We start from the raw sequence: 22983 nt of genomic DNA on the forward strand, positions 1-22983 counted from the left end.
TACACTTATTTATTTTTCTTTATTGAAGTATAGTTGATTTACAATGGTGTGCAAATCTCTGCTGTACAGCAAAGTGACTCAGTTTTACACATATATACATACATAAGATGATTGATGCAGAGTTATGAGACTTAGTGTTATTTAAAAAACAGTGAAATTCTTAAATCGATGCTTTAATAAGTCCATGTAGAAATTCACTCTAAGTACCTTGATTAAAGCCTACTTACATAGGACATTTAGACATGGAAACAATGTCTAGACCATGGAGAAGAGATGATATGGTTACTTCACCTCAATTTACAATGGCCCAACACTATCTTATCCCATGCATATAACTGCTTATATCATTGAAAGATTATAGTAGCAAATAAATGGGAAGTATATTCTTTTTAAAATAGTCTTTTCTATTATGGTTTATCCCAGGAGATTGGATATACTTACCTGTGCTATACAGTAGGACCTTGTTTTTTATCCATTCTAAATGTAATAGTTTGCACCTACCAACCCCAAACTCCCAGTCCATCCCTCTCTCTTCACCCCTCCCCCTTGGCCACCACAAGTCTGATTTCTATGTCTGTGAGTCTGTTTCTGTTTTGTAGATAGGTTCATTTGTGCCATATTTTAGATTCCACATATAAGTGATATCATATGGCATTTGTCTTTCTCTTTCTGACTTACTTCACTTAGTATGATAATCTCTAGTTGCATCCATGTTGCTGCAAATGACATTATTTTGCTTTTTTATGGCTGAATAGTATTCCATTGTATATATGTACCACATCTTCTTTATCCATTCATCTGTTGATGGACATTTAGGTTGTTTCCATGATTTGGCTATTGTGAATAGTGATGCTATGAACGCTAGTGTGCATGTATCTTTTTGAATTATAGTTTTGTCTGGGTATATGCCCAGGAGTGGGATTGCTGGATCATATGGTAATTCTATTCTTAGTTTCCTGAGGAACTTCTGTACTGTTCTCCATAGTGGCTGTATCAATTTACATTCCCACCAACAGTGTAGGAGGGTTCCCTTTTCTCCACACCCTCTCCAGTATTTGTTATTTGTAGACTTTTTAAATGATATCCATTCTGACTGGCGTGAGGTGGTACCTCATTGTAGTTTCGATTTGCATTTCTCTAATAATTAGTGATGTTGAGCATCTTTTCATACGCCTACTGGCCATCTGTATGCCTTCTTTGGAAAAATGTCTATTAAAGTCTTCTGCCCATTTTTCAATTGGGTTGTTTGTTTTTTTGTTGTTGAGTTGTATGAGCTGTTTGTATATTTTGGACATCAAGCCCTTGTCATTCGCATGGTTTAAAAATATTTTCTCCCCTTCCATATGTTGTCTTTTCATTTTTTTAGGTTTCCTTTGCTGTGCAAAAGCTTGTAAGTTTAATTAGGACCCATTTGTTTACTTTTGTTTTTATTTCTATTGCCGTGGGAGTCTGACCTAAGAAAACATTGGTACAATTTATGTCAGAGGATGTTTTGCCTATGATCTCTTCTAGGAGCTTTATGGTGTTATGTCTTATGTTTAAGTCTTTAAACCATTTTGAGCTTATTTTTGTACATAGTGTGAGGGTGTGTTCTAACTTCACTGATTTACATTCAGCTGTCCAACTTTTCCAGTACCACTTGCTGAAGAGACTTTTACCCATTTTATATTCTTGCCTCCTTTGTTCAAGATGAATTCACTGTAGGTGTGAGGATTTATTTTTGGGCTCTCTATTCTGTTCCATTGATTCATATGTCTGTATTTGTACCAATACCACACTGTTTTGATTACTCTAGCTTTGTAATATTGTCTGAAGTCTGGGAGGGTTATGCCTCCTGCTTTGTCTTTGTTGCTCAGGTTTGCTTTTGCAGTTCTGGGTCTTTTATGGTTCTATATAAATTTGTTCTAGTTCTGTGAAAAATGTCATGGGTAATTTGATAGGGATCACATTAATCTGTAGATTGCTTTGGTTAGTATTGCCATTTTAACAATATTAATTCTTCCATTCCAAGAGCATGGGATATTTTTCCATTTCTTTGAATCCTCTTTAATTTCCTTTATTAATGTTTTATAGTTCTCAGCATATGATTCATTCACCTCCTTGGCCAGGTTTATTCCTGGGTATTTTATTTATTTTTTGGTGCAATTTTAAAAGGTATTATTTTTTTACATTCCCTTTCTGATATTTCATTGTTAGTATAAAGAAATGCAACTGATTTCTGAATGTTAATCTTGTATCCTGCTACTTTGTTGAATTCATTTATTAGATCTAGTAGTTTTTGTGTGGAGTCCTTAGGGTTTTCTATATATAGTATCATGTCATTTGCATAGAGTGACACTTTTGCCTCTTCCCTTCCAAATCAGATACATTTTATTTCTATTTCTTGTCTGATTGCTGTGGCTAGGAATTCTAATATTATTTGGAAGAAAAGTGGTGAGAGTGGGCATCCTTGTCTTGTTCCAGATTTTAGCAGGAAGGCTTTCAGCTTTTTACTGTTGAGTATTATACTGGCTGTGGTTTTGTCATAAATATCTTTTATTATGTTGAGATATGGTACCTTTATACCCACTTTGGTAAGATTATTTTTATCATGAATGGATGTTGAATTTTTTCACATGCGTTTTCTGCATCTATTGAGATGATCTTGTGGTTTTTGACTTTTCTTTTGTTAATATGGTGTACTACATTGATTTGTGTATGTTGAAACGTCCTTGTGAGTTGGTCATGGTGTATCATCTTTTTTATGTGTTGTTGGATTCAGTTTGCTAATATTTTGTTGAGAATTTTTGCATCTATATTCATCAAAGATATTGGCCTGGGCCTCCCTGGTGGCGCAGTGGTTGAGAGTCCGCCTGCCGATGCAGGGGATACGGGTTCGTGCCCCGGTCTGGGAGGATCCCATATGCCGCGGAGCGGCTGGGCCCGTGGGCCATGGCCGCTGGACCTGCGCGTCCAGAGCCTGTGCTCTGCAACGGGAGAGGCCACAGCAGTGAGAGGCCCACATACCACAAAAAGAAAAAAAAAAAAAAAAAAAGATATTGGCCTGTAATTTTCTTTTTTGGTGACATCTTTGTCTGGTTTTGGTATAAGGGTGATGGTGGCTTCATAGAATGTCTTTGGGAATGTTCCTCCTCTTCAGTCTTTTGGAAGAGTTTGAGAAAAATTGGTATAAGTTCTTCTTTGTATGTTTGGTAGAATTCTCCTGTGAAGCCATCTGACCTGGACTTTTGTTTGTAGAGAGTTTTTTTTTTTTTTTTTTTTTTTTTTTACAGTTTCTATTTCACTTCTAGTAATTGGTCTGTTCAAATTATCTGTTCCTGCTTGATTCAATTTTGGTGGGCTGTATGTTTCTAGAAAGTTGTCTGTTTATTCTAGGTTGTGAAATTTGTTGGCATATAATTGTTCATAGTATTCACTTAGGTTCTTTGGATTTCTGTGGTATCAGTTGAGATTTCTCCTTTTTCATGTCTAATTTTTTTATTTGGGTTCTCAAAATTGATATTATTTCAATACATAATTTACTGATAAGCAGTAAGTAGTAAAGAACAAAAAGAGGGTAAATGACATGACAGGTTTGAATATGACCTGACCCTCTGGGTTTTGAATAGTGTTTGTTGGGAAACACATTCAGAGGCAGACAGAGATGGTGATCACCTACTGCCCATTGTGTTCTGGGCAGCACATAGGAGTCTAGGTAGGATCAGATGTCAGATACAGAGAGGAACCATGGTTCCAGGTTACGGAGTTTTTCAACTGTATGATAAGGATGAGGTTGACTTGTTATAACGTGGTAGATCAATGGCCTCTAAGCCCTGTTCTTGCACCTCAGTGTTCAGGGTTGGTAGAGCACTGGCTCCTCCCCTGGCATAACTAGGAGCAGGAGTCCATGCATTGGTTGCAGCTGTGTGGTCGATTCTCCTGCCTCTGATTCATGGTAGGAGGCCCAATTCCTTTCTCAATATTATATGGCTGTGTGGCTCTAGTATGATTTACTGCCTCAGAGCTGTAACCATAATAAATTGCCTAAAGCTCCTAGCAGTGGACAGTTTCCATGAAATAGTTTTTAATTCTCCAAAATATGAACAATATATTTGAAGTAAAAATAACATCTACATCTTATTAACTAAAGAATATATCAATAAGTTAAAGGAGAACAAAAGTTCATTGTGAAAAATATTGTGACTAAAATGGAAATAGCAGGAAACTACCTACACCTGATCCTATTTATCAATATTTACCCCCAAATAATAACATATTATCATCTTGAGTGAAATAATAAAGCCATTCTCATTAAAATTTGGATCAGAATAAGGATGACTGCTATCATCACTACTAATCAGCATAACTAATCAATATTGTAAGTATAATTGACTTACAATATTAGTTTCAGGTGTCCAATACTTTTAAACATTAGAAGTTTTATCTAATATAACATAATTTAAAATAGGTCATAACATGAATAAAAGAAAATTAACTTAGAATGCAGATAACATGCCTGTGTTTTGAAAATACCCAAGCAAACCTATGATGTAAAAATTAATAAATATTTGATGTTTACATGATGTTACACAATAAATCTATAAACCCAAATAGTTTTCTGTATTCAAACAATAATATTATGTCAATAATAGAAATGAAAAAAATTATAATAACGACCAAAAAGTATAAAATACCTAGAAGCGAATTTAATAAGAAATATATAACACCTAACCTGAAGAAATCTATAAAATATAGAAGAGCATTAAACAAGATCTTGATAAATGGAGTAACAGATCATTTCACCAGGTGGCATGAATTAGTAATATAAAAATGACATCTTCTTCCAAACATACATACATACTTTACCTTTTTTTCTTGAAGTATAATTGATTTACAATATTGTATTAGTTTCAGGTGTACAACTTGGTGATTCAGTATGTTGATACATTATGAAATGATCACAATAAGTTTAGTTACTATCTGTCACCAAAGTTATTGCAATATTGTTATGTTCCCTATGCTGTATATTACGTCCCTGTGACTTATTTTATAACTGGAAGTTTGTTACCTCTTAATCCCATTCACTTATTTGGCGCATCGCCCCACTTCCCTTCTCTCTGGCAACCTCCAGTTTTTCTCAGTATTTAAGAGTCTGTTTCTGTTTTGTTATGTTTGTTTGTTTTGTCTTTTAGATTTCACATGCAAGTGAAATCATGTGGTATTTGTCTTTCTCTGTCTGGCTTATATTCCTTAGCATAGTATCCTCTAGGTCCATTCATGTTGCAAATGGCAAGATTTCATTCTTTTTATGGCTAAGTAGTATTCCATTGTATGTATATATACATACATCTTCTTGATCCATTCATCTATTGATGGACACTTAGATTGCTGCCATATTTTGGCAATTGTAAATAATGCTACAATGAAGATAGGGGTGCATATATCTTTTCAAATCAGTGTTTTTGGGGGTTTTTTGGATTAATACCCAGGAGTGAAATTGCTGATTTGTATGGCAGTTCTATTTAATTTTTGAGGAAACTCCATGCTGTTTTCCGTAGTGGGTGCACCAATTCTCAATCCCATCAACAGAACATGAGGGTTCCCTTTTCTCCACATTCTCACCAACACATTATTTCTTGTCATTTTGCTGACAGCCACTTTGACAGATGGGAGATGATATCTCACTGAACTTTGGATTTGCATTTCCCAGATGATTAGTGATTTTGAGCATCTTTTCATGTGTCTGTTGGTCATCTGTATGTCTTCTTTGGAAAAATGTTCATTTGGGTCCTCTGCCCATTTGTTAATTGGATTGTTGTAGGTTTTTTTTTTTTTTTTTTTTTTTGCTCATGAGTTGTGTGAGCTGCCTATATATTTTGGTATTAACCAAAATATCAGACATATTATTTGCAAATGCCTTCTCCAGTTGAGTAGTTGCCTTTTTGCTTTGTTGATGGTTTCCTTCAATGTGCAAAAGCATTTTAGTTTGATATAGTCCCATTTGTTTATTTTTGGTTTTGTTTCCCTTGCCTGAGGAGACAGATTCAAAAAAATATTGCTAAGACTGATGTCAAGGAGCTTACTGTCTATGTTTTCTTCTAGAACTTTTTATGGTTTCAGGTCTTACATTTAGGTCTTTAATCCATTTGGGGGTTTTGTATATGGTGTAAGAAAATGTTCTAGTTTCATTCTTGCTGAGTAGAATATTTTGGGGTGGAGGTTTTCCCTTTCAAAACTTTAAATGTATCCGGCAAAGTTTCTACCAAAAAATCAGCTAATAATCTTATGGAGATTTCCTTGTATGTGGCTCTTTTTTTTTCTCTTACTGCCTTTAAAATTCTCTCATTATCTTTAACTTTTGTCATTTTAATTATGATATGTCTTGGTGTGGATCTCTTAGGGATCATCTTGTTTGTGACTCTCTCTGCTTCCTGGACCCGGGCATCTATTTCCTTCCCCAGGCTAGGGAAGTTTTCATCCATTATTTCCTCAGATGATTTTTCTAGTCTTTCTCTCTCTTCTCTTTCTGGAACTCCTGTAATGTGAATGTTATACTCTTGATGTTTGCAGAAGCCTCTTAAACTATTCTCATTTTTTTTAATCTTTTTTTTTTATCTTTGCATTGTTCTGATTGGGTGATTTCCAATATTCTGACTTCTAGATTACAGATCTGTTCTTCTGCATCACCTAATCTGTTCTTGATTCCTTCTACTGTATCTTTTTTTTTCAGTTATTATATTCTTCACATCTGATTGGTTCTTTCTTATATGTTCTAAATCTTTTTTGAAGTTCTCACTCTGTTCCTCCATTCTTCTCCTGAGTTCAGTTAGCAGTTTTATGACCATTACTTTGACCTCTTCATCAGGTAAATTACTTATCTCCTTTTCATTAGGGTTTTTAACTGGGGTTTATCTTGTTCTTACCTTGGAACATACTCCACTGTCTCCTCATTTTGTTTGACTTTCTGTCACATATGTAATTTCAAACTAGTAGCAACATTTAAAAAGTAAAAAAAAAAAAACTCAGGACTTCCCTAGTGGCACAGTGGTTGAGAGTCCGCCTGCCGATGCAGGGGACTCAGGTTCGTGCCCCGGTCCGGGAAGATCCCACATGCCGCAGAGCAGCTGGGCCCGTGGGCCATGGCTGCTGAACCTGTGCATCCGGAGCCTGTGCTCCACAACAGGAGAGGTCACAACAGTGAGAGGCCCAGGTACTGCAAAAAAAGAAAAAGAAAAAAAAAAAAAAGAGAAAAAGACTCAGAAAGACAAAAAAGTGAAAAGACAGGTTAAATTAATTTAGATATATTTTATTTAACCCAATATATTACCATTTCAATATGCAATGAATATAAAAACAATTACTAGGTATTTCTTATTCTTTTTGTTTTTCCTACTAATTCTTTGACATTCGTATCTGTTTTACATAGAAAGTACATTTCAACTCAGACTTCAGCAGCAGCATGTAACTAGTGGCTGCCATATTGGATCCTCTTTCCACCATTCACCCTTTGGTGAAATCAGTGCTGTAAACTGTATTGATCAGGCCCCTTTGTTCTATGATTTCTTGTAGAGTTTAGCCAAAGAGAGGCATAAATAAGAGGGACTTAGAGTAAAAGGACAGTGAAGTTGGTGTATTTATTCTTCCATATATCTCCCTGCTGGTCTGTGAGTTGGTTTCATCCCTCTCCTGAAGGACATACTTTCTTTTAGGTGCCCCTCTGCTACAGTGTTCTGGTAACCATTCTCTTCTCTTGCCTTCCTCACCCTTCCTATCCCTCTAAGTAGAAGGAGTAAAAAAGGTCTTTCACTATTTGTTGTCTTCCCTCAACTTTGCCTCATCTTTAAAATAGTCCCTTTACTAAACCTTTTAATTTACCCTGTTTGTGTCATCTTTTTCATGCCAGAATCCTAATTGATAAAGTTATTCAATTCAAAGAGTGTAAAAGTATACCACATCACACATCACAGGCAATGCACATGCACAAACACAACCAGATGTGTTATAGCTTTAAATATAAGGTATAAAATTTTAAAGAAATTTTTGCATAATTTTGTGGGAAGAAGCACAAAATTGAGAAGCCATAAAGTAAAAATCAAAACAGGTAAACAAAAAACCCTGAGAAACTAAATGACATTATAATTAGGAGGTTTATATAGCTAAATTGTCAAAAATGGAAGATTTAAAAAATAGAGAAAAATATTGACATCATATAAAATAGACAAAATATTAATGTCAATTCACAAAATTCTACAGATTTATTATAAGAAATCAATCAGAAAAATGGACAACAAGTTTAAACAGGAAATTAAATGCAAATGTCAAATAAATATATGAAAAGTTGTTCAAGTTCATTAGTAGCTGGGCAATCACAAATTAAAACAATAATGTCATTTTATTTTTCATTGACAAAATGGAAGATTGCTTTTACTCAGTTATGAAAACAGTTCAGGGAGAGAAACACCTTCATAGATCATTGGTGTGAGTGTAAATTTCCACAGCCACCTTCTTTGATAGTAAAATGACTTTACCTATAATCATAAAATCAAAATATGCCTTTGCTTTGCCTCTGCAATCCCATAATTAGTCACCTATCAAAATGAAATAAAGTTATTAATATCTAAGGATGTATACACGAGGATGTTTATTACTGTACTGTGACAGCATTGGAGGGGGAGTCATTCACACGGGAAATACTGGAAGAAATTATGGGCATTCATTTTTTGAAACAGAATGAAGCTAATAAAAACAGGTTGTGTCTACATGTATTGACCTGGTAAGAGGGCCATATTATTGTTAACAAGGAAAAATGTACAGTATAACATATGTTTATAATCCTATTTTATCAAAAAACAGAGGGATAAAAAGAGAAAAGCACACATATGCATTTATATGTACACAAAAAGCCATTGTGGAAGGATGGACACTAAACAATAATAATTACATCAATATTTTGGGAATGAAAAGGGAAGAGAGGTGATGTTACAGTTATACAGATTAAAGATATGACAGTTGATTCATTATAAAAACAAATACTTTGAAATAAGAATAAAGAACAAAAAAAGAAAACTGCACAAAGCATAATTTATAAAACTGCTCTTTGGTACCATCCCAGAAGCAGATGCTAGGTACAATCTAAATACCTGAAACTTGCAAAAAGAGAGGGTTCTCACTCATACAGAACCAGGTTCCTAAAAGACTGTCCTATTATCACACCTTCTATTCTGCATTAAGGTCAGTTACCAATTTAGAGCCTTCTGATCAATGTATACTTAAGCATTCATTAACTGGTATAATTATTTTAACAGCTTAATTGACAGTTTTGGCAGTAGTTCTGTCCAAGTTTAATTCAGAAAAAAAAAAATCTGTAATGGGAATTGGGCTTTCCCTGGGTTCTATCTCAAGGAATTGCTTTCTAAATTAGGAGTATATAGCTATACTCAGTTTTATATATCTTAATCTAAAATGGTTATGTAGCAACAGAAGAAGCTGAGTGAAATCTTTATCACAAGTTAGCAGAAATGTTAATAATTCCTCTCCTTGTTTTTTTCCTATTCTTAAGTGAAGATTTCATAAATTTATTGTAAGTAATAATATATTTTAAATTTATTTTTCTCAGCTATGTATATATAACTTTATAGCATAATTAGTGTAGTTTATGGGGGCAAGATGAAAAACCTCACAAATTCCTGCTATTTTAGGATAAATGCCATTCAAAACAAACGTCCCTGCCAAACAAAATTTACCCTCTAAATGCAAAACCAAAAGATAGCTGGTCTATTAGCAGTTTTGACTGGCAGATATTTGAGAGCCTACCTAGCTTATCTGAATTTATTTTGTGAGGAACCCATGAAAGTTTTTCACGGTTAAGTTTTCACCTTACTCCTGCCATTTTCAGTGCCTGGCAAGTTCTTCCCAACTTCAATCATGCTATTTTTTTACCCAGTCCTAGTACAAATTTCACCTTTTTCCCAATGATTTCCTTAACGACAGTGATTGGAAATTGAATCTTTTATCTCTTATCCAACATTGTCATGTATTTTTAATACTGCTGTACATATTTTAGTATCCTTAATGCATTATAAACTTCCAGTGGCAATTAGTAGAGCTCTGCACAAATTAGTTACCATATAATTTTTAATAAGAAAAATGTTGAACATGAAAATATTTGCTGTAATTTTTATACCATATTTAAACAATTGCTTAAAATATTCTAATCTAGATGTTTTGGGGAATTGCAGGAATAGTCCACGTTTTATAACAGAAACTAGTTACTATGAGTCAGAAAGTTGGAAAAGAGAAGAGTCCACTAGTTCTATATCTATTTTATATCACTTTGGAGACCAGAGAATGTTGGAATCAATAGATTTATAAAATCTTAGCCCTGCAGCTTTCTTGTGTTTATTTTTCCAGATGGTACATTGCATATTGTGGTATTCATACAGTAGAGAGAAGATTAGTCAAAAGAGCAAAACATATAAATGTCTTTTTTAAATCATAATTTCATTCTCTCATTTCTCCACCTCCAAAGATAAGGATAAAATATTTTCCCACATTGGCAGTAGTTTTCTTTGGAATTTAAGCTCCTAGTTTGGACCAATCACATAACCTTCTAGGCCAGAGGTCTCTAAAATGGTTAGCATATACTAAAGGTTCACCTATGAATCTGTGGTATGTATTCAGAACCCCTGATAATTTTAGGTAAGCACAGGTAAAGAATCCAAATGGAAGTGTTTACTTGCTTTAGGAAAATGAAGGTTGGAAGATTTATATCTACTTTCATTCCATAATATAGGGCTTGTTCATCCCTGTCTCTGATCATATTCACACACCTCCTCACAATAAATAATTCCCTCTTCTTCTCTCTTGTTCATTGGTCCTTACTTAGTGGTTACTTTAAATTCCATCCCCAAAATAGTTTCCTCCACGTTATCTTTCAAGATTTTCCTACTCTGAACTTCATTTATTCAGATTCCCATTTAGTACATATCTAATCATTGTCATATGTTTATTCTATCATTATATTTTCTAACTTGTTAATGTGTTATTTTACCACTGTACTTGTGTTGGATCGTTTTTTGTAGTTAGAGTGTAAGCTTCTTAATATCAGAAACTTTATTCCATCAGTGTTTTGCCCACTTAGGGCTGAAAGAATGATGGTAGAAAATATATAATTAATATACGACATGACGGAGTTGGGAAAAATTAAAAAGAATAATAAAAAATAAATGTTGAAATCATGCACCTTAGCTGATGAGGTAAAATTGAATTTTGATCATTGGAAACGTACTATCTTTTGGTCCACAGAAACTATAGCAAAAGTGCGTAGCAAGGTTGTGTTGTAGAATAGAAATACATGTAAAGAAGACTTTCTTCTTTACATGTATTTAGCTGGAAACTATGATATTTTAGAGTAAATCTGCATGTTACAGAAATTATACGTCATTGAGAATGGTTGGAATTTAGGATACAAGAGCTGAAAGCACATGAGGTTGGGAAGGTACATATAAACAAGCTCACGAAAGCCCTGTATGCTGTTATTTTTAAGCTTAGATTTATTGAGCACTGAATATATTCCAGACGCCAAACTTTATCTGTGTATATTATGTATAATATATCTCATTTAATCTTTGCACCATCCTTAGATAAGGGTACTCCTATTCACCTATTATAAATGCAGAAACTAAACTTTAGTAAAGTAGAATAAGAATACGTAGAGAAGGGAAGTTTGAACTAACATGCTAAGAAGGTGCAAATACAGAGTGAATGAATTAATGAAACAATTAGATCAGAAGAGTGATTGTGTCAGATCTAGGCTATAAAACAGATTGAAACTTCTTTAGTTTTTAGTCAAAGAACAGTAATTGTGAGGGGTGAGGGAGTTATATAACATTTGGGGGAAAAAAAAAAAAAGAGTTTCCCCAGAAGATTTTGGTAACCTCTCTCCTACTCAGTTGAGAATCACTGCCTCACAAATATTGTTTGGCAGCAACTTGCAGAGTAGACTTTTATGCATAGTTCAATTTAGTATTCCAGAGAAAAGAATATTTACTGTGTTCTCTGCATGGGTCAGATCATACTTGTAATACAGCATCTATTTGTAAGGTACTAGTTAATAAGAGAAGTTGATAAAGCTCCAAGTATCTAGGTTGGATAGGACACTCAAAATCATATTAAGATGGAAAAGAAATCTGAATGTTTATTTAAAGAAGGGAGGGGGCTTCCCTGGTGGCGCGGTGGTTGAGAGTCCGCCTGCCGACGCAGGGAACACGGGTTCGTGCCCCGGTCCGGGAAGATCCCACATGGCGCGGAGCGGCTGGGCCCGTGAACCATGGCCGCTGAGCCTGCGCGTCCGGAGCCTGTGCTCCGCAATGGGAGAGGCCACAACCCACAACAGTGAGAGGCCCGTGTTAAAAAAAAAAAAAAAAAAAAAAAAAAAGAAGGGAAGATTTGTGGGGAGCATCAGACATACCTTCAAATGTTTAAAAGGTTGTTACATACATGGTAGAGGAAATCAAGTGTTTTGAGTCATAAAATGAAACTTTTTCAGAGTTCAGTTCAATAGAAAGGGCATTTCTAATAATCACAAGTTGGAGTGGATTGTCATTGAAGTAGGTGAATTTATGCTCACTAGAGGTTTCAAAATAAAGGTTGCACAACCTCTCTTCAGAGGTATTGCCCTCTTTAATTTTTCCATTTGATGTGGAAAATGCCTTAACATTAGGATTTTCTATGCTTCAAACAGGATGTAATCCAACTAAAACCAGATGTGGAAAATGCCTTAACATTAGGATTTTCTATGCTTCAAACAGGATGTAATCCAACTAAAACCAGTTTACCTTTAAGGGAAGTCATTAGCTTATATAAACGGAAATCATGAGATAGGGCATGCTTCAGGAATGGTTAAGACCCAGAAGTTCACATACCCCTGTCACCAGGGATACAGTTTCATTTTCCAATCTGGCTTCACTCATGTTGGCTCTAAGTTGGCATGGATTTTGAGTTACATTCATCTTAGTTCATATTAAGCAAGAGAACGCTTGGCTTCAATTAATTATACCATGTGAAATCTCATGCATGAGATTAACATAACATGCATAATGTTCTGATTGTGTAAGTCTGGGTTATAAGCCCATCCCTGACCCGTAATATGTGGGAAATAAACTATGAGTATACTGATAAATTTGTTATATCCTCCTGAACAAGCATTTTTGATCTTTAGCATGCATTAGAGTCATCTGTAATACCTGTTAAAACACAGATTGGTGGACCCCACTCCCATTCTCTCTGATTCAGTAGGCCTGGGGCCCAGTGATTTGTATTTTTAAGACTCCCCCAGGTGATGATTATAATGCTAGTCCAGGGACCACACTTTGAGTACTACTACCCAAGCCCCATCTCAAAGCAATTAAATAAGAATCTCCGATGATGGAACCCAAGAATCAGTATTGTTTTAAATATGTGTACAGGGACTTCCCTGGCTGCCTAGTGGTTAAGACTCTGTGCTTCTACTGCAGGGATCACAGGTTCGATCCCTGGTCGGGGAGCTAAGTTCTCACCTGCTGCACGGCACGGCCCTAAATAAATCAACAAACAAATAAATAAGTGTACAAATCACTGGGAGTCTTGTTAAAATGCAGATTCTGATTTGGTAAGTCTGAGATTGGGCTTGAGATTTTGCATTTCTGATAAATTCTTAGGTGATGCTCATGCTCCTGGTTCATGGACCTCACTCTGAACAATGATCTAGACTAGATCTGATTGAATTAATCTGGGGAGAAGCCAGGTGTTCCTAATGTGGAGACTTAATTGTGAATCATTGCCTTAAGCAATCAGGACCCAGGAGTTAAAAGCCAGCCCAAGAGCAAGAGGAGGAGTGAGTTTCTTCTAGAAAGACAATCTCTTTGCTAGCAGGTGGGTTGGTTGAGTTAGGTTTTGGGGCATCTTGTTGTTGTATTTTTTTTTTCTTTTTCTTTTTGCAGTACGCGGGCCTCTCACTGCTGCGGCCTCTCCTGTTGCGGAGCACAGGCTCAGCAGCCATGGCTCACAGGCCCAGCCGCCCCGTGGCATGTGGGATCCTCCCGGACTGGGGCAAGAACCCGGCATGTGGGATCCTCCCGGACAGGGGCACAAACCCGTGTCCCCTGTATCGGCAGATGGACTCTCAACCACTGCGCCACCAGGGAAGCCCGGGGCATCTTGTTTTTAGGAACTGTCTTGAGCTCCTTTGTGTTAGCCCACACAAAGGAGAACTCAGTTTCAGAGACTCTTAATAGTTGAAAAATAAACTCAAACAGAGACATTTGTTTTTGTCAATTCAAAAAAATCTGAAATCATGAAAATCTTCTATTACCAGGCTCCAAGTTATGATGTGTTTTAAAAGGAAGTCACCAGCATTTTAATCCTCTGTTAGAATCACAGATGCCTAGCAGCTGTTATGAGAAGAAAAGGTAAGGAAAACAATTTTTTTCCACCAACAGAAAAGAATTTGGATTAGCACGTTAGTCACTTCATTTTTCTAATTCATCTGCAGTATTTACTTTAACTTTGCTAATATGTTTTGCTTCTGAACTGCATGATAAGAGAATCAGTAAGACAAGTTTAAATCCCCAGGTGATATGGAGAAAGGAAACAGGACAAAGTAATGTGGTGATTGTTGACAAATTGTGAGCAGAGAAGTTTTATACACACACACACACACACACACACTTTGGGGGAAAAAAAAAGGTCTGTGATGTCAAAAGTGAAAATACCAGGAAAATTCAAATAAGTGGTCTTAAGCCTTTACTTTATCCCATAGTCATAAAACCTGATTTGACCTGGTGATAGAGTCTGTCCATTAATAGGAGAAAAACAACTTTCATAATTAAGTCCTTAGATATACACTCTGTTTTGCCCAATATGAAGTGATATACTTTGACCAAATATGTGTGAGTCTACTTTAAGAGAGTCTCATCCCATAAATAAGGGAGAGGAGAGTGGGAGGGAAAAGGGGACACTTTTCTATGGATGTTTTTGTTGTTGTCCCATTCTCTTTGATTCTGACACATGAAGCATGGCTTGTGGGATTGAGCTGGGTCTGTTAGGGTCATATTTTAAAACTCAAGTAGCACTTCTTCCAGTTATCCACTGCCTTTCTATGGCATATTTTATCATTAGGATCTGCAGGGTAAGCCTCATAAGAATTACAAATTTTATCACCCGACATTAAAGTGACTAGTATGATGGTCTGGATGACTTAAGAGAATGGCTAATTATCCATCTTTTACCATTTGCAAGGTCAGTGTATCACCTTCTGAGAGGGCCAGTACTGGGTAAAGGCTAACAAGAATTTGAGAGGTTTTGTGAAAAGATCAATGACCTTCATTTGTCATAGGAGGTAAAAAAGGCTCTAATAATTCCAGTAGAGGGTAGAAATTCCTACATGAGTATGTCCTTATGTCAGAGGCCAGCAGCAGATGAAAATGATAATGATAGTAGTAGCAACAGCAAAGATAATTGCTAATTGAGTTATTACTCAGGCATCATATACATATTCTTTCATTTAATTTTCAAAACCAGCACAAAAGATTTTTATTATCCTCTTTTTACTAATGAAGAAGCAGGTTTTGAGAATTTAAGTAATATACCAGAATGAGTTGACCAAGCTTGTATATAGCAGAAGTAAGACTTTTGAATCCAGGACAGTGAGGCAGGTTGGTACCTGGAAAACTGTCAGGACTACAATTAACATCCTGTAGTGCTCTGGTAATGGTCTAGTGTGACTTCCTCCGATTGTATTCCCAACACACTAATATTTCTGCAAGATGTTACTAGGTGTTCTGGAGTTGAGGGGTAATTCTGGGTGGGTAGGAGTGGGATAGGATTCATGAGAAATCTGGGTTAGATGGTTTGAAGCAAGTTTATGTCTTGCAGTAATTCTCCAAGAGGGAGATATTTGAAACATTGTCACGATATTACAGAATATTATCTCCTGTGAAACACAGGTTGGGAAGAGCTGAACTAGGGAACAAATACAAGACCAAGAGTTAAAATCCTAGTCTCCAGATCTGCTTGGATGACTAAGTAGCTCCAGCCTCCCACCACAATTGGGAAAGTTGATATCGTTCTTTTTGCATGAGTAATAGGATAAAAATAATGCTTTCTCATGTCACAAGTTGATGAAAAGTTCCCTCGTATTTTAAATGTGATGTACGCAAGATGATTATTTAAAAGCATTGTTATTTATCAAAGAAGTTGATAAGCATAATTACTATCTCTGAAACTTTTTCCAGTTGGCTTTTCTGTAAGTACATCCCTTTCAGCTATCGTTTACCTAAGGAAATGGCTCAGAGCACATAGGAAACTTTTTTCCCCTACAAAGCATTTGAGGAGACTTATAGCAAGATAGATACATATTTGCATATATATAAGAAAAGAAGACCAAAAAAGTTAGACCTATTGGTGAATTTAGTGGATATGCGGAAGGGAGAAAGTAAGAATGTAGATTGTCATCCTGTAAGAGTGCGACATTATTAAAGGTAAACCTCAACTTATGAGAATTTATTTGTTCTCAAAGAGTGATAACAAATAATATTATTACAGGAAGGAAGAGAAGAAATCGTGTAAGTTTAGAGAAGTTTAGGGGACAGAGCCAGATGATCCTATTTGCTTGATCTAAAATATTTTTTAAACTCCTGTATTTTAAAACCTCATTTGAAATTTATACTTCTCCTTACCTTCAAGATTACATCTATATATCAATAATTGACACTCCTGGATGGGGTTGTAAACATCAGAGATTATATGATGATCTGTGTTCTTATTCTGTGAATCCAAGATGACTGCCAACTAAGACATGTAGAATATAAAAACAAAATAAAAATTTAACATGCATGTGTTTGAAATGACTGGATTATATCATCAGAATATACTGAGCACATAGCTTAAATGAGAATTTATTTATTTTTGAGGCAGACCAAACACCAGATCACAGAAACCGTTAAATCTTTAGGAATTGAGGGACCTCACATCTGGCATCTCTTCTATGGAAATAAGAGATACTTTTTATTGATTAAGATGCTGTCTCTATTACTTTGTGCACTCTACAGAATGTATTTGAACCACAGTGCCTGAACTCAAAAGGATAATGGGACTTAAGTTCAAGTGAGTTATTTATTTAAGTCAAAATAGGCCTTGAGGGGTCCTACATTTTCCAAATAAGGTAACTGAGGTCAACTAGGGAGCCATTATGTTCTCAAAGCAGATTGATGACAGACAGGGCTTCAAGTTTCCATTCACCTGATTTGTGACCCTTTAAGAGACTATCCACCTGTCATTTTTTATCTCCATCTTCAGAGCTATAGTATATTTTGTAAGTCAAAGAGCTTCAGAGCTAATTAGAAGTCAAAACAAGAATGCATTCAATGAACATACAAAAGAAAACAGGTTTCAGGTGGGCTTGGAAGGAAAAGAATGGACTGTACTTCTCCTTTAGAAAGTATTTTGGGAATGAAGCTAAGTACTTAGAGTTAACATTTACCATGATGTGTAATTACAGAAATTTGAACTGATGCTAAGGTAGAAATGGTCCCCATCTTTTCAGCAAGCATTTTCTGCTCAGCCATGGGGAGGGATCAAACAAGACCACTGAGAGATGTGACAGAATTATTAAAAACCTAGTCTGCTTATAAGGATTAATTGTGAATTCTGAATCAATATTTTATCACTTTAGCTACTGAAAAAGGTATGACACAACCCCCTTTCTGTAAGCCCCCCAGTATAATTAAAAAACGATCTAGGGCTTCCCTGGTGGTGCAGTGGTTGAGAGTCTGCCTGCCAATGCAGGGGACACGGGTTCACGCCCCAGTCTGGGAATATCCCACATGCCACAGATCAGCTGGGCCCATGAGCCATGGCCACTGAGCCTGTGCGTCTGGAGCCTGTGCTCCACAGCGGGAGAGGCCACAACAGTGAGAGGCCCGCGTACCGCGGAAACAAAAACAAAAACAAAAAGATCTAACCCTCCAATTGTCATCTCATTCTGCTTTACCTGTATTATATTGATTAGCTAAATTCGGATCCAGCTCGGAACAGTCTCTGAGAGCCTCTGTGCCCAGCATCATTGCAACCATAACATTCCCCCCACCCACATAACAGCTTAATTTTTTAAATTTATTTACTCTCTGAGAAAACACTTATTGGATACTCACATGCAGGTCACTGTTAAGTGTTTTGGGGTATATAGTGATGAGACATACGTAGTTGAAGCCTACCAGCAACACACAGATGTCATTATGTTGAAACGCCTACATGTTGTCCAGCTTTCCTTATGCACATCATTGTGTGTATATGTGGTGTGTGTGTGTGTGTTCATGAATGATAGATGTATGTGTTGATTCACAACAACAAAACAAAAAGCCTAAGTAGTTCTGTCTCCTACCTACTATTTTCAGAGGATAATATTATCCTCTCTTTAAAGTCTTTCCCAGACCAACAGTTTTTGGAAGTTCTCAAGAAGTATCTCACATGGAAGCACTGTAAACACATGGATACGAACATGAGTTTGGAGTTTGAGTCCTGTCTACCCAACTTAATAGTTTTGTAACCTTGGACAAGTTCCTTAACCTCAGTTTCATCATCTGCACAACGAAAATTAACAAATTACATACCCTCTCTCTCCAGATTTGTTATAAAGATCAATTAATGTAAAAACACCTAGAATAGTGTCTGATATAAAATAACTCCTCAATAGTCATTTATTATAATTATATGCATGGGCCTCCCTGGTGGCTCAGTGGTTGAGAGTCCGCCTGCCGATGCAGGGGATACAGGTTCGTGCCCCGGTCTGGGAGGATCCCATATGCCGCGGAGCGGCTGGGCCCGTGAGCCATGGCCGCTGGGCCTGTGCATCCGGAGCCTGTGCTCCGCAACGGGAGAGGCCACAACAGTGAGAGGCCCGCATACCGCAAAAAGAAAAAAAAAAAAAAAATAATAATAATTATATGCATAATGATGTGGACTATGGTTCAACAGCTCTGAGATACATTCTTTCCCTATTTTAGCATCTCTGAAATTGGGATGTGAATTTGAAGCCATAATATCTTAAATACAATAAAGCTAACTATATAAAATTCATATTTGTATATCATGCATATATACATACTAATATATTTATAATAATATGTATTATCATGGGCTCATGAGTAGTTCTATCAGCTACCTTAATATTTCTACCCTTTTTTTTCTTTTTTTTTTTTTTTTTTTGTGGTACGTGGGCCTCTCACTGTTGTGGCCTCTCCCGTTGCGGAGCACAGGTTCCGGACGCACAGGCTCAGCGGCCATGGCTCACGGGCCCAGCCGCTCCGTGGCATGTGGCATCCTCCCGGACCGGGGCACAAACCCACGTCCCCTGCATCGGCAGGCGGACTCTCAACCATTGCGCCACCAGGGAAGCCCTTTTTTTCTTTCTTAATCCAGTTCAGTGTGGCAGTGTGACATTCAGGTTCTGGTTCATGTAATGATGTGGGCATTGCAGCTTGAACCTAATAAAACTGCTTGGGCTGCTGCTGACACCTGCACTGGGGTGTCTAGCAGTCAAGGTCTAGAGCATTAAGGTATCTATAGAAAGCAGCCATTTCTATTACTACAAGAGTGGTTAGTACTTATTATGCCCCAAATCACTTTTTTATGCTAACATGCAAATGATGTCTTGAATGTACCTTTGTGTCATACTGTGGAATTATAACATAGAGCAGTGCTGCTTGGGACTCCTTCTATGTTACAGATTTTAATTAATCAACTGTTTTAGGTTTGCTTAGCAGACTGCCCTTCCTAAGGCTCAAACTTATATCCTGGTGCCAAGCTCAGGCTGGAAGGAGAAGCTGAGTGTCTAGCAACGTGCACTGCTCATGAATTATCCCTCCCCTCAGGCAGGAATGACTCTGGTCTGAGGGCGAATTGTTTCCTAGGTATCTATTCACCTCCCAAGGTGCCTATGTGAGCTGCATAAATGCCGTAGCTGAGTAATCATGTTGTGATGTACAGTGTAGGTGTGGCAGCCCTGGCGTCTGTTCCCATGGTGTTCATTCGGCTTGTTTATGCTCAGATAACATTTCCTGCCCACCCCCTGCTCCATTGCATATTATAAACGACTGACCTCTGCAAACTGTATTTTCCAGACTCCCTTTCCTTCTGGCCTCCAGCTAGGTTTAGCCAATGGTAAACACAAGATCTTACAGGGAGGAGAAAAGAACCGGCATTATTTTTCACTCTCTGTGTGTTTATTGGCACTGTTCCTGGCAGGGCAGCACCCCACCATTGCTGGACTTCTTTTCTCTCTTTGGCCCAACTTCCATCATTTCTGCTCCCTCAAGATAACATAGCCAGTCCTTGGGCTCTAGCAATGTTTCCTCCCTTTATCCCCACAGCCTAAGGGTGATGGTGCTGTTGAATTTACTGATTTCTGAGTTGCCTACTGTTTGGTATTTTAGCTTTTCCCATATCTTTGCAACTAGTTTTCTATATTAAAATCCTGCTATTTACATGAAGTGGGTGTTACTTTCCTGACATAGTCCCATGCCAAAAAATCCTTGGGAGCACCAAACCTACAAAACCTTGAGATATACCCTGATGTAGCTGAATGCTGGTGAAGACAATGTAAATTTAAGTTGAGATTTATTATACATATATATATATATATATATACACACACACACACACACACACACACATACACCATTAACTGGCATGGTCAGATAAGTGTCATTTAAGAGATATCATGAATGATGACGCTCTAGAGCAGGCTGACGGAGAAGATGGCAGGGTGATGGTAGGTGGTAGGAGTGTTATTGTATGGCACTCAGGTTGAGGGATGGTATCTCAGGAAAAGAAATAGTATATTTAGAGACTAATGATTTACTTTGGAGTATAGGATATTATGGAAGACAAGGGAAGATATTACAAATTAATAACACCAAAGTCAGAGACAGCTAATATCATTTATTTTAATCTTTATATTAAGCATTAAGATCTTTATATTAAGCATTAAGTTGTCGATATATATCCTGCAATTTAACTTTACAAACCTTGTATGGAGAGCATTAATAACCACAGATAATGATGTAGAAACAGAAGGTAAGAGGTGTGAAGTGGTTTTTGTAAGTTCACACAGCTAGTAAGTGGCAGAACTAAGCTGTCGAATATGATGCTTGTTTACCTGCTCAGCCCACCTTACTTTCCAGCCTTGAACATGACAAGCTGGCTCCCAATTTGGGGCCATTTTTTTTTTTTTTTTTTTGCGATACGCGGACCTCTCACTGTTGTGGCCTCTCCCGTTGCGGAGCACAGGCTCCGGATGCGCAGGCTCAGCGGCCATGGCTCACGGGCCCAGCCACTCCGCGGCATGTGGGATCTTCCCAGACTGGGACACGTACCCGTATCCCCTGCATCGGCAGGCAGACTCTCAACCACTGTGCCACCAGGGAAGCCCTTGGGTCCATTTTTACAACCTCTTTTATCTCCCTGGAATGGTCTTTCCCTAAATCTTCACATTTCTCTCTCCCTAAACGTCTAGATAAAATGTGTCTGTGTATTTAATTATTATATTCTCCTGTTCCTCCAACCCTAACTAGAACATAAGTGTCATGAGAGCAAAGGCTTTGAATGTCTTTCCACTGTTGTATTTCTGGTGCCTAGAACGGTGCCTGGCACAAAGTAGCTACATAATAACCATTCATTGAATGGAAGAATGGCACGTAGTGGGCTTGTAATGAATATTCAATCCCATTTCCTATCCTAATCCTGTGGGTGCCCAAAACCAGCCCCTCAGCCACTTTCAAGGACATATTGTCTGTACACATAAAGGTCAATGGCACTACTTGCAGAAACAAAACAAAACAAACAAAAAGCCAAAAAACAAACAAACAAAAACTTTTGGGCAAATCTATCAGCAGGAGAAGTTGGAACCATCTTTCCAAGCCACTACTGTCATGTAGGCTGAGGAATGAAATTCCTACCTGGACAAACTATTTATATTTTTTAGGTAATTAAAATAATGAGCTTTTCTGAGAGCACAATTCATTGTATGACAGGTCCAACTCATCTGCTTTCGTTTCTGACTCCAGTTAACCCCTCTATGGAGGAAAATCACATAGAAGAGTGGGAACTCATGTAGAGCCCTGTGGAGGAAAAAGCTATTTGCTACTTCCAGGAGAGAAATGAGCGAAGAGAAGAGAAGGCATGAGCCTGCCTTCTCTGTTTAAGCAGGAGCTGTGTATTGTGAACACGTCTCCTAATGAGGCCTGGGGAGCTTCAGCCTGTGCCAAGCCCTCTATGTGGACATTAGACAGACACTGTATTTGAAATATACACACATAAAAGGCAAACACATGGAGACATGGTCTATTTCACTAGGGATCAGTGTAGCACAAAAGGGTATGTGTATTCCTATAGAAATAGAGTTTCAAACAGGAAGCAAAGCACTGTTTCTTTCCAAGACAAAGGCTTGGAGGGAAAATTTGCCTCTGAGAGGGATAGCTTGAGCTTCTGCACATCCTTCACAGACTGTTCCTCACTGCAAGTTCGGCCCAAGAGGCAGAAATCTCAAGGGATGCTCTCTAGGTGTGTTGAGATCCTAATTACTAGTTAGGTGAGCTTCTGTGGTTGTTCTCTATCATGGTTTTATCTCTGAACCTCAGTGGCCTCATCAGTGAATTGGAGGGTAGTAGTTTGAATGTAAGAAGCAGAATCCAAGTGACTAACTTACGTTTTTTTTTCTCCCCCCAGAGGCTTTTCTTTCTCGCTTTCTTTCTTTCTTTATTGGTTATCTATTTTATACATTGTAGTGTATATATGTCAATCCCAGTCTCCCAATTCCAAGTGACTAACGTTTGAAAAAGAATTTTATTGAAAGGATGCAATAAAAGATACATTTACTGTAGCTCATGGAGTCAAAGGAAGAACTAAGCAACTGAACACTGTTGGGAAAAACAAGAACCACAGTAGAGCTGGGTATTTCTGAACAGATGA

At 37.3% G+C, this 22983-nt stretch overlaps 1 non-coding gene across 1 annotated transcript; it reads right to left on the minus strand.

The window, feature by feature from the left end:
• Positions 1-249: 249 nt before the first annotated feature.
• On the minus strand, positions 250-379 carry LOC132501689 (small nucleolar RNA SNORA20). Its single transcript, XR_009534286.1, has one exon. It is a non-coding gene; the product is annotated as a small nucleolar RNA SNORA20 (small nucleolar RNA).
• Positions 380-22983: the final 22604 nt, after the last annotated feature.

This window comes from Mesoplodon densirostris, chromosome 1 (genome assembly GCF_025265405.1).
Source record: "Mesoplodon densirostris isolate mMesDen1 chromosome 1, mMesDen1 primary haplotype, whole genome shotgun sequence".
Lineage (NCBI taxonomy): Eukaryota > Metazoa > Chordata > Mammalia > Artiodactyla > Ziphiidae > Mesoplodon > Mesoplodon densirostris.